The sequence below is a fragment of the Schistocerca gregaria genome, unplaced genomic scaffold (assembly GCF_023897955.1).
Source record: "Schistocerca gregaria isolate iqSchGreg1 unplaced genomic scaffold, iqSchGreg1.2 ptg001090l, whole genome shotgun sequence".
Lineage (NCBI taxonomy): Eukaryota > Metazoa > Arthropoda > Insecta > Orthoptera > Acrididae > Schistocerca > Schistocerca gregaria.
The window spans coordinates 45,001-55,000 of record NW_026062432.1 but is presented as its reverse complement, the minus strand read 5'-3'; the positions used below and the strand labels follow the sequence as shown (position 1 = coordinate 55,000).

Sequence of the window (10,000 nt, the reverse complement as noted above, 5' to 3'; positions counted from 1 at the left end):
CGTACGAGCACCAGCTATCCTGAGGGAAACTTCGGAGGGAACCAGCTACTAGATGGTTCGATTAGTCTTTCGCCCCTATACCCAGCTCCGACGATCGATTTGCACGTCAGAATCGCTACGGACCTCCATCAGGGTTTCCCCTGACTTCGTCCTGGCCAGGCATAGTTCACCATCTTTCGGGTCCCAACGTGTACGCTCTAGGTGCGCCTCACCTCGCAATGAGGACGAGACGCCCCGGGAGTGCGGAGGCCGCCGCCCCGTGAAGGGCGGGGAAGCCCCATCCTCCCTCGGCCCGCGCAAGGCGAGACCTTCACTTTCATTACGCCTTTAGGTTTCGTACAGCCCAATGACTCGCGCACATGTTAGACTCCTTGGTCCGTGTTTCAAGACGGGTCGTGAAATTGTCCAAAGCTGAAGCGCCGCTGACGGGAGCGATTATTCCGCCCGAGAGCATCCCGAGCCAACAGCGGCGCGGGTCCGGGGCCGGGCCAGGTAGGTCCGTCATCCGGGAAGAACCGCGCGCGCTTGCCGGGAGCCCGAGCGCCCAAAGGGGCGAATCGACTCCTCCAGATATACCGCCGAGCAGCCAGCCAGGACACCGGGGCTCTGCCCAACAGACGCGAACCGAGGCCCGCGGAAGGACAGGCTGCGCACCCGGGCCGTAGGCCGGCACCCAGCGGGTCGCGACGTCCTACTAGGGGAGAAGTGCGGCCCACCGCACACCGGAACGGCCCCACCCCGCGGCGAGTGGAAAGGCAACCGGACACGACCCCGCCGCGGATTGCTCCGCGCGGGCGGCCGGCCCCATCTGCCGAGGGCGGGGGCCAGTGGCCGGATGGGCGTGAATCTCACCCGTTCGACCTTTCGGACTTCTCACGTTTACCCCAGAACGGTTTCACGTACTTTTGAACTCTCTCTTCAAAGTTCTTTTCAACTTTCCCTCACGGTACTTGTTCGCTATCGGTCTCGTGGTCATATTTAGTCTCAGATGGAGTTTACCACCCACTTGGAGCTGCACTCTCAAGCAACCCGACTCGAAGGAGAGGTCCCGCCGACGCTCGCACCGGCCGCTACGGGCCTGGCACCCTCTACGGGCCGTGGCCTCATTCAAGTTGGACTTGGGCTCGGCGCGAGGCGTCGGGGTAGTGGACCCTCCCAAACACCACATGCCACGACAGGCGGCAGCCTGCGGGGTTCGGTGCTGGACTCTTCCCTGTTCGCTCGCCGCTACTGGGGGAATCCTTGTTAGTTTCTTTTCCTCCGCTTAGTAATATGCTTAAATTCAGCGGGTAGTCTCGCCTGCTCTGAGGTCGTTGTACGAGGTGTCGCACGCCACACCGCCAGCCGGCTGTGCACGCTACCGAGAAAGTACCGGTATGCGAACCGCCAGGCGACGGGCGCGCATCGCACGTTTAAGGAGACGCGGCCGGCCACACAGGCGACCACGACACTCCCACGTCTCCGAAGCGGGACAAACGCCGCGCGCTTCAGTATACGTAGCCGACCCTCAGCCAGACGTGGCCCGGGAACGGAATCCATGGACCGCAATGTGCGTTCGAAACGTCGATGTTCATGTGTCCTGCAGTTCACATGTCGACGCGCAATTTGCTGCGTTCTTCATCGACCCACGAGCCGAGTGATCCACCGTCCTGGGTGATCTTTTCCTTTTCAGTCTCCCACTGTCTCTTTCAAGACAGTAGCATTTGCGGGACTGAGGCGTCTGACGGCCCCTGTTCCACTATTTTTTTTGTGTCCAACGGCCTCACAGCCGATGGGCGTCGTACGGCTCCACACCGGAGCGGACAGGCACTCGGGCGAACGTCATTCAAAACCGGCGCCAGGCGCCAGGTACCGCAGGCCAGCCGCTCCAGAGCTTCAGCGCTCGTACCACACAACAACAACAACACTTCCGCTAGTTTTGAGAGGCACGCGTGGTTCCGCACGCGGCGCACGGCCACTGCCGTACAGGTAGCGTGTTGCGCGACACGACACGCACATCGAAAGACATGCAGTCTAGTCGGTAATGATCCTTCCGCAGGTTCACCTACGGAAACCTTGTTACGACTTTTACTTCCTCTAAATGATCAAGTTTGGTCATCTTTCCGGTAGCATCGGCAACGACAGAGTCGATGCCGCGTACCAGTCCGAAGACCTCACTAAATCATTCAATCGGTAGTAGCGACGGGCGGTGTGTACAAAGGGCAGGGACGTAATCAACGCGAGCTTATGACTCGCGCTTACTGGGAATTCCTCGTTCATGGGGAACAATTGCAAGCCCCAATCCCTAGCACGAAGGAGGTTCAGCGGGTTACCCCGACCTTTCGGCCTAGGAAGACACGCTGATTCCTTCAGTGTAGCGCGCGTGCGGCCCAGAACATCTAAGGGCATCACAGACCTGTTATTGCTCAATCTCGTGCGGCTAGAAGCCGCCTGTCCCTCTAAGAAGAAAAGTAATCGCTGACAGCACGAAGGATGTCACGCGACTAGTTAGCAGGCTAGAGTCTCGTTCGTTATCGGAATTAACCAGACAAATCGCTCCACCAACTAAGAACGGCCATGCACCACCACCCACCGAATCAAGAAAGAGCTATCAATCTGTCAATCCTTCCGGTGTCCGGGCCTGGTGAGGTTTCCCGTGTTGAGTCAAATTAAGCCGCAGGCTCCACTCCTGGTGGTGCCCTTCCGTCAATTCCTTTAAGTTTCAGCTTTGCAACCATACTTCCCCCGGAACCCAAAAGCTTTGGTTTCCCGGAGGCTGCCCGCCGAGTCATCGGAGGAACTGCGGCGGATCGCTGGCTGGCATCGTTTATGGTTAGAACTAGGGCGGTATCTGATCGCCTTCGAACCTCTAACTTTCGTTCTTGATTAATGAAAACATACTTGGCAAATGCTTTCGCTTCTGTTCGTCTTGCGACGATCCAAGAATTTCACCTCTAACGTCGCAATACGAATGCCCCCGCCTGTCCCTATTAATCATTACCTCGGGTTCCGAAAACCAACAAAATAGAACCGAGGTCCTATTCCATTATTCCATGCACACAGTATTCAGGCGGGCTTGCCTGCTTTAAGCACTCTAATTTGTTCAAAGTAAACGTGCCGGCCCACCGAGACACTCAACAAAGAGCACCCTGGTAGGATTTAAACGGGGTCCGCCTCGGGACGCGAAAGCACCCCTTCGGCTCGCCCCACCGGCAGGACGTCCCACGATACATGCCAGTTAAACACCGACGGGCGGTGAACCAACAGCGTGGGACACAAATCCAACTACGAGCTTTTTAACCGCAACAACTTTAATATACGCTATTGGAGCTGGAATTACCGCGGCTGCTGGCACCAGACTTGCCCTCCAATAGATACTCGTTAAAGGATTTAAAGTGTACTCATTCCGATTACGGGGCCTCGGATGAGTCCCGTATCGTTATTTTTCGTCACTACCTCCCCGTGCCGGGAGTGGGTAATTTGCGCGCCTGCTGCCTTCCTTGGATGTGGTAGCCGTTTCTCAGGCTCCCTCTCCGGAATCGAACCCTGATTCCCCGTTACCCGTTACAACCATGGTAGGCGCAGAACCTACCATCGACAGTTGATAAGGCAGACATTTGAAAGATGCGTCGCCGGTACGAGGACCGTGCGATCAGCCCAAAGTTATTCAGAGTCACCAAGGCAAACGGACCAGACAAGCCAATCCGATTGGTTTTGATCTAATAAAAGCGTCCCTTCCATCTCTGGTCGGGACTCTGTTTGCATGTATTAGCTCTAGAATTACCACAGTTATCCAAGTAACGTGGGTACGATCTAAGGAACCATAACTGATTTAATGAGCCATTCGCGGTTTCACCTTAATGCGGCTTGTACTGAGACATGCATGGCTTAATCTTTGAGACAAGCATATGACTACTGGCAGGATCAACCAGGGAGCTGCGTCAACTAGAGCTGAGCAGCCGGCCGCCCGGGAGTGTGTCCCGGGGGCCCCGCGCGAACACGCAAGCGTCCGCTCAATTATTCTGCAAACAGGAGGAGGCCGAGCTCCCCTGCACGATACACCTCGAAACCCTCTCAGGTCCCGGCGGCGCGCAGCGCCGTCCTAGGTACTTGGTCGGTTTCGAGAGAGGCGCAATCGCCCGGAGTTAGGCGAGTAGACGGTTTTAGTGCGAACACCCTTGCTCCCAACTGAGCTTGCCGCTGCCGACAGAGGCCCGGGAGCGTGCTGTCGTGGCATTGCCGGCGGGAGACAACACGCGCCACCTATGGTGACCGGCAGCTCCAACGCCAGCGCCACACAAGGGCAAAGCCCCACTTGGGGTGCAGAGAGCGAACTCTCCCAGCACAGCGCACGCGCCAACACGTCCGCACAACTGCGATACAAACCACCTGCGAGAACCGCTGGGGCGACCGGAGCAGCAGACGGCGTCGCGGCGCCGAGTGCCAGGCGGCGGCGCATCCTCAACGCACACAGTCCTCAATCAGACCAGCACACTGCAGATGTCCACCGCGCTTCGCACCGGGCTCGGCTGAACCAACTTTGGCCGCCAGGCGCCGCGTGCAGGGTGCGCCGCAGCGTAGCTGCGCCGCCTGCCGGGCCCGTCGGCTGGCGCTCCTGCCACTCGGCGCCCCCCACCAGCCGCCTGTTGCGCGTGCGCCCACGCAGCGCGCGGCCAACACGCCGGGCGGCCCCCCTTCACCGGCCGGGAACAGTCCCACCAAGCCACCGCCGCGTATCGCTTCATACCCACATGGGCCTAGTCACGCGTGTGGATGTGGCGGGTACCGCTGAAACAACCGGTTAATAGCTGTACCGATCGTCGCCATCACAGATTCACCTCCAGCGTGAACAACCGCTCAACAACGGATTTCCAGTTCATTTGCGTATCTTGGGCAGTAAACGTAGATGTCCACCTACATTTGCGAATTCAACAATTCTTGCATGCCAGGATGTCATGTGTCACGACAAGCTACATCAGACCACATACACACTGCGACATGTGCAGAAGAGAACACGTGGAAGGTGGCCCGCGCACGTATGCGATGTACCTTCCGCGATCCACTGTCAACCGGCATCTGCGGCATGTCCCAGATATGGAACGCGGTCCACCAGGGGTAGCACTTTGTGTGAGGCAATACGACAAAGTCGGAATACACGCGTCACTACATCAGACGGCTCACGCTGACCTGACCTGACCTGACTCACCGCACCACCACCCCCAGCGACCCAGGGTGACATACAATGCGTTCGTACGTTCCTCCCACACGCCTCTACGGCGTACCACAGTGCAACCTAGCTGTTATTGGGAGACGAGACAAGTAGCATCAAGCACAACATATGGAAATTGAGATTCGACACCGTTGGGCACAGCCAGCGTACGGTCACACGTATCACACTACTTCACTCTGTACGTAACGACCGATGATCGGTACAGCGTTGTGGGTTACGCGTACGACATCAGCGGACAATGGACACAGACCATACCACGACGTACACTGAGGGCGTCGACATCTGAATGCAACTGAACAGCTGCGAGGCTCATTTAACACTCAAACGCCAGACCGACCAGCTTGAGAGGACAGAGACACAAAGAGGGGGACAGAGGGGGACAGAGGGGGGGGAGGGGGGGGGTCGGCGATATAGTCCTATTGCAGTACAATTGACAGTGGATAGCAGGAATATGTGGAAAGTAAGCAACACTCGCAAGACATCTACATGAGGATAACAACGACACCAGAGATTCCGAGCAGTGAACTATGTTAGGCAAAGGGACAACGTGGGTTAGGTTAAGGGACAACGTGGGTTAGGTTAAGGGACAACGTGGGTTAGGTTAAGGGACAACGTGGGTTAGGTTAAGGGACAACGTGGGTTAGGTTAAGGGACAACGTGGGTTAGGTTAAGGGACAACGTGGGTTAGGTTAAGGGACAACGTGGGTTAGGTTAAGGGACAACGTGGGTTAGGTTAAGGGACAACGTGGGTTAGGTTAAGGGACAACGTGGGTTAGGTTAAGGGACAACGTGGGTTAGGTTAAGGGACAACGTGGGTTAGGTTAAGGGACAACGTGGGTTAGGTTAAGGGACAACGTGGGTTAGGTTAAGGGACAACGTGGGTTAGGTTAAGGGACAACGTGGGTTAGGTTAAGGGACAACGTGGGTTAGGTTAAGGGACAACGTGGGTTAGGTTAAGGGACAACGTGGGTTAGGTTAAGGGACAACGTGGGTTAGGTTAAGGGACAACGTGGGTTAGGTTAAGGGACAACGTGGGTTAGGTTAAGGGACAACGTGGGTTAGGTTAAGGGACAACGTCGGTTAGGTTAAGGGACAACGTCGGTTAGGTTAAGGGACAACGTCGGTTAGGTTAAGGGACAACGTCGGTTAGGTTAAGGGACAACGTCGGTTAGGTTAAGGGACAACGTCGGTTAGGTTAAGGGACAACGTCGGTTAGGTTAAGGGACAACGTGGGTTAGGTTAAGGGACAACGTGGGTTAGGTTAGTAAGGGACAACTTGAGTTAGGTTAAGGGACAACTTGAGTTAGGTTAAGGGACAAATTGAGTTAGGTTAAGGGACAAATTGAGTTAGGTTAAGGGACAAATTGAGTTAGGTTAAGGGACAAATTGAGTTAGGTTAAGGGACAACTTGAGTTAGGTTAAGGGACAAATTGAGTTAGGTTAAGGGACAAATTGAGTTAGGTTAAGGGACAAATTGAGTTAGGTTAAGGGACAACTTGAGTTAGGTTAAGGGACAACTTGAGTTAGGTTAAGGGACAACTTGAGTTAGGTTAAGGGACAACTTGAGTTAGGTTAAGGGACAACTTGAGTTAGGTTAAGGGACAACTTGAGTTAGGTTAAGGGACAACTTGAGTTAGGTTAAGGGACAACTTGAGTTAGGTTAAGGGACAACTTGAGTTAGGTTAAGGGACAACTTGAGTTAGGTTAAGGGGACAACTTGAGTTAGGTTAAGGGACAACTTGAGTTAGGTTAAGGGACAACTTGAGTTAGGTTAAGGGACAACTTGAGTTAGGTTAAGGGACAACTTGAGTTAGGTTAAGGGACAACTTGAGTTAGGTTAAGGGACAACTTGAGTTAGGTTAAGGGACAACTTGAGTTAGGTTAAGGGACAAATTGAGTTAGGTTAAGGGACAAATTGAGTTAGGTTAAGGGACAACTTGAGTTAGGTTAAGGGACAACTTGAGTTAGGTTAAGGGACAAATTGAGTTAGGTTAAGGGACAACTTGAGTTAGGTTAAGGGACAACTTGAGTTAGGTTAAGGGACAACTTGAGTTAGGTTAAGGGACAACTTGAGTTAGGTTAAGGGACAACTTGAGTTAGGTTAAGGGACAACTTGAGTTAGGTTAAGGGACAACTTGAGTTAGGTTAAGGGACAACTTGAGTTAGGTTAAGGGACAACTTGAGTTAGGTTAAGGGACAACTTGAGTTAGGTTAAGGGACAACTTGAGTTAGGTTAAGGGACAACTTGAGTTAGGTTAAGGGACAACGTGGGTTAGGTTAAGGGACAAATTGAGTTAGGTTAAGGGACAACTTGAGTTAGGTTAAGGGACAACTTGAGTTAGGTTAAGGGACAACTTGAGTTAGGTTAAGGGACAACATGAGTTAGGTTAAGGGACAACTTGAGTTAGGTTAAGGGACAACTTGAGTTAGGTTAAGGGACAACTTGAGTTAGGTTAAGGGACAACTTGAGTTAGGTTAAGGGACAACTTGAGTTAGGTTAAGGGACAACTTGAGTTAGGTTAAGGGACAACTTGAGTTAGGTTAAGGGACAACTTGAGTTAGGTTAAGGGACAACTTGAGTTAGGTTAAGGGACAACTTGAGTTAGGTTAAGGGACAACTTGAGTTAGGTTAAGGGACAACTTGAGTTAGGTTAAGGGACAAATTGAGTTAGGTTAAGGGACAAATTGAGTTAGGTTAAGGGACAAATTGAGTTAGGTTTAAGGGACAAATTGAGTTAGGTTAAGGGACAAATTGAGTTAGGTTGAGGGACAAATTGAGTTAGGTTAAGGGACAAATTGAGTTAGGTTAAGGGACAAATTGAGTTAGGTTAAGGGACAAATTGAGTTAGGTTAAGGGACAAATTGAGTTAGGTTAAGGGACAAATTGAGTTAGGTTAAGGGACAAATTGAGTTAGGTTAAGGGACAAATTGAGTTAGGTTAAGGGACAAATTGAGTTAGGTTAAGCGATAATCTGGTACAGCCACAGTTAGGTTAAGCGATAATCTGGTACAGCCACAGTTAGGTTAAGCGATAATCTGGTACAGCCACAGTTAGGGTTAAGCGATAATCTGGTACAGCCACAGTTAGGTTAAGCGATAATCTGGTACAGCCACAGTTAGGTTAAGCGATAAACTGGTACAGCCACAGTTAGGTTAAGCGATAAACTGGTACAGCCACAGTTAGGTTAAGCGATAAACTGGTACAGCCACAGTTAGGTTAAGCGATAAACTGGTACAGCCACAGTTAGGTTAAGCGATAAACTGGTACAGCCACAGTTAGGTTAAGCGATAAACTGGTACAGCCACAGTTAGGTTAAGCGATAAACTGAACACGCGATCTAGTGTTAAGCGATAAACTGGTACAGCCACAGTTAGGTTAAGCGATAAACTGGTACAGCCACAGTTAGGTTAAGCGATAAACTGGTACAGCCACAGTTAGGTTAAGCGATAAACTGGTACAGCCACAGTTAGGTTAAGCGATAAACTGGTACAGCCACAGTTAGGTTAAGCGATAAACTGGTACAGCCACAGTTAGGTTAAGCGATAAACTGGTACAGCCACAGTTAGGTTAAGCGATAAACTGGTACAGCCACAGTTAGGTTAAGCGATAAACTGGTACAGCCACAGTTAGGTTAAGCGATAAACTGGTACAGCCACAGTTAGGTTAAGCGATAAACTGGTACAGCCACAGTTAGGTTAAGCGATAAACTGGTACAGCCACAGTTAGGTTAAGCGATAAACTGGTACAGCCACAGTTAGGTTAAGCGATAAAGTTGGTTAAATTTGGTATTGTGTGGGAAGGGGGCAGAGAGAGAGGGGGGGGGGGTGGATAGTGGTGGCAGTACACGGATGCCTGAGTCACCGTCAGATACGTCACGTCGGTTCGATGCTTGTAGCAAGAGGCTGGCGGATGTGTGTCTCTCACTTCTGCAATTTTTCATGTGGTATAACACGAGGGCGGGGGATGATATTTGGTGCCCCTCTGTGTAGGATGTGTGTTGGTGGTGTTGATTTATCTGAGCAATGGTAGTTGTCGGAGGAGTGGGGTATTGTGCTTTTATAGGTGGACCTACTGCTCTGGTTATCATAGTGTCGACGGTGCAATGTGGCAGAGAGGATGCACTCGACATTGTCGCATTCCAGATGTTTACGTATTGTGTGTCTCCGTTGCAGGCCGAGAGTGGTGCATGTTCGAGTGTCTGGCTGACGTGCGATTCACGTTGTGTGCCCAGTCTTACAGCACGTATAGGGACATTCGCATAAATCATCTATATTTGGCCTTGCATCATTTACTAAGCAGTGCCGTGAGACGACCGAACTATTAGGAAAGTACTGATGTACCGCATAATGTTTACCTTCCACCACACGGCGAGTATCGACTGTGCCCAGCGTTGCCACCGCAGGCAGCGGTCACCGTCACCATTGTGCGGCGGAACGGAACATCTATATCCTCAGAGGAGCACTCTTTGCCGCCGGGCGTCACGTCTCGCGGCCTGCCGGCCAGCGCCCACGACGAACTTACTGCATGTATAGGGACAGCGGGAATTTGGCATACTTGATATAACTCTTCATGAGGCGCAAGATATAGGGGTGGATTGCAACTTACGACTGCGAGAAAAGTCCGCCGTTCATCCGCCGGAGTTGCGATTTCGGCGGGGCACGTACGGTCGCGGGTGGAGCACTTGGTGCGGCGTACGCACCCGGGTTGCGGCTCCTGCGCTGGAGGGGGGTGCAGGTTTTGTGTGGGTGGGCTCGGCAAATGAGCACTGTGGGCCCCATACATGGCTTAGT

General features: G+C 52.5%; 3 non-coding genes across 3 annotated transcripts in view; all 3 read right to left on the bottom strand.

Annotated features, from left to right (window-relative positions):
* The window catches only part of LOC126328155 (large subunit ribosomal RNA), a 4,224-nt gene extending 2,911 nt beyond the window's left edge, over window positions 1–1,313 (bottom strand). Inside the window, exon 1 of the ribosomal RNA XR_007561697.1 lies at window positions 1–1,313. This exon is cut by the window's left edge and continues 2,911 nt beyond it. This is a non-coding gene — a ribosomal RNA (large subunit ribosomal RNA).
* Window positions 1,314–1,501: 188 nt separating this feature from the next.
* LOC126328159 (5.8S ribosomal RNA) lies at window positions 1,502–1,656 on the bottom strand. The gene has a single exon (XR_007561700.1). It is a non-coding gene; the product is annotated as a 5.8S ribosomal RNA (ribosomal RNA).
* A 365-nt stretch (window positions 1,657–2,021) lies between these two features.
* On the bottom strand, window positions 2,022–3,914 carry LOC126328149 (small subunit ribosomal RNA). The gene has a single exon (XR_007561691.1). It is a non-coding gene; the product is annotated as a small subunit ribosomal RNA (ribosomal RNA).
* Between the last annotated feature and the right edge of the window lie 6,086 nt (window positions 3,915–10,000).